The sequence below is a fragment of the Daktulosphaira vitifoliae genome, unplaced genomic scaffold (assembly GCF_025091365.1).
Source record: "Daktulosphaira vitifoliae isolate Bord-2020 unplaced genomic scaffold, ASM2509136v1 Scaffold_2, whole genome shotgun sequence".
Lineage (NCBI taxonomy): Eukaryota > Metazoa > Arthropoda > Insecta > Hemiptera > Phylloxeridae > Daktulosphaira > Daktulosphaira vitifoliae.
The window spans coordinates 18,149,778-18,152,582 of NW_026099573.1; positions in this window are offsets into that span (position 1 = coordinate 18,149,778).

Genomic DNA, 2,805 nt, shown 5'->3' on the forward strand with positions numbered 1-2,805 from the left:
TGAATCAAAAGCTTTACTTAAATCAGTATATATAGAGTCAACTTGTCCTTTTTTTTCAATAATATTAAATAGATTTGTAAGATACACTATCAAATTAGTACAAGTTAATTTTTTGGTACGGAAACCGTGTTGTTCATCAATTATAATACTATTAAATATATAAGATAATTTTGGTTCGATCAATTTTTCAAAAAGTTTCGGTATTGAGCTTAGTTTTGAAATTGGGCGATAATTTTGTATTAAATTTTGATCATTTTTTGAACATTTTTTTTATTATTAAAACGACTATAACATTTTTAAAAATGAATGAATAAAATAACTTTATTCTATATAAATGCCCTAAGTATTTTTCTTTTGTTTAATAGAATTTTGTTTAATTTGACCCTTTACTTGCCTACAGGGGGATTTATAATAGTAACTTTTTCACAAAAGTCAATTTTTCCAAAAAAATTTTCAAACGGTGATTTGTACATAGGTGATAAAAAAGTTAAATACGAAGACAACTCTTTGATTATAGATGATGTTGATTACCCTTTAAGACTCCATCTAATATGTCTACTACAATACAACAATAATGACTTGGAGACGTTTAAACCAATATTTGAAGGGACATAGGTTCATTTTTTTTTTTATCAATACGAAAGTTTGTTTACATCTTCAATTCTCCATTCAAACCGGTTACTCGCCTTTTTTTTAAGTTCCTTTAAGGTTTTGACTCTTGCATCACATTTAATTTGTCCTATATAAAAGTTTTGGGGACGTCCTGCAATTTTCTTTCTATCTGTCATACCCTCTAATATTATATTATGCAACTTTCGTAATATACTTGTCTCTACCATAACATAGGATATTTATACATTATATTCTTAGAAGAACATGATCGTTTTCTAACAAATAATTTAAATAAACATTTAAGAAACACACCCTGTTTAGTTATATTATAATATACATTATTCTATCATAAATTGATTAGTAGTCACTTTTAGAAATCATTCCTTCCAAGAGGAAATCTATAAATTATTATTGTCATCTTTGTTATTTTAGTTTTAATAATAAATTGCATTGTAATTGCAACCCAACCAGAGCTCTAAGCACATCTTCATTTGTTTTCTTCTCTATCCAACTTATCTATACGCTACCAACATCACATCTAGAAGTTTTCTTTTTTTTTCTTCTTGGTATCATTTATTATCCAAGTTTCACATCCATATGTTGCAACATTCCATACATATGTTATTATAAGTCTCTTCTTGATATTGAGATGTAAGTTTATTTAAGTGAGCAATTTATGTTTTTTGCTAATGTTATGCGTTGTTTTATCTCGCGGACGCTTTTACCAACAGATGTAATTTTGATTCCTAGGTATACCATCTCCTCTACTTGCTCCAGTTTATGACTATCTATGTATACATAAGCTTTTACTTTATTTCTTCAACTACACGCAATATGTCATCTTCACTCTCTGCTCTCTCGATTCGTTCAACACAATAGTTTTGTGACTTTTTGAGTTATATATTCTAGTCATAATATTTTTAATAGAATTTTAATTTTAAATAATATTATTCAATAGTAATAAATTTTTTTATTTTATTAATGAATGAAATAAAGTCGAGTCTCACATAATTTTTAACATTTGTTAATTAAATTTTACAATTAAAAAGATTTTATTGATATTAATGATATTAAAATACATTTATAGGGCTTTATTAAATCAAAATACCGAGGAAATTTTAAAAATGTAAAATGGTATTTATTTTACTTATAAAAAATAATATATTAGTTTAATAATTCACTAAAATATAAAACGTAATCAGTTTTAACAAAATTTTCACAAATTTGTATTAAATCTGAACTTAAATTTAGAAATGCTAAATTCTGATAAATATTTTGATATATTTTGACTAATTCATATCTTTCTAACAATGGTTTTTCAGGAACACAATATTTATTAAAAGATTGATTGAATTTAGTACGTGAAAATAAGTGGGTCACAATTAATCGCTTTTGACGTATCGTTTCCAAAAATTCTTGTACATTTGTTGCATTAGTTTCAGCATTTAAAGTAATATTTAGATTTTTTAAAATTTTATTATATTCTGATGCAATTTTCACTACATTTTTAAAACATGATTGTGATTTCGCCTTATAATCACCAATGGACGCTTTTTTAAACAAGGCCAAAATTGCTAATAAACGATTGATCATAGTTGTCACTGCTGGGAATGTACTTTTCAAGGAATTTACACAAGTAATCAAATTCAAATTTTTATGTTCTGAGATGCATATATGTTGTATAGCAGATAAAAAGTCAGTAACGTATCTTAATAATTCACTATACCTACAATTAAATATGTGTGCAAATTCTTGCTTTTTTTTAAAGAATTTTTTTAGATTTTCTTCATCATACTCTATTTTATTTAAATCTTTAATTTGATTGTTCACCAAAATTTTCGTATTAATTAACGATTGCCTTTTATTGACGTTAAATATTGTATTTATAACACTGACTGCAAGATCTTCAGATGAGTCATCATATAATGGTGATACAAGTCTATGAATATAAAATACAAAATAAAGAGTTAATGATTAATTGGAATAAAATCTATGGATACTTCCAAAAGGAAATTTGTCAATTGTACCAATATTTCTATTTATATATAAAAAAATTAGCAATAATAGCGTGTTATGAAGTTCTAAAATTCGGCCATGTTGTATTGTATATACGTAGCAAATTTTTTATTTTTAAATGCCTACTAGCGTTGTACAAAGTTGTAAAATCAATTATTTTTAAAGGTAATTAATACA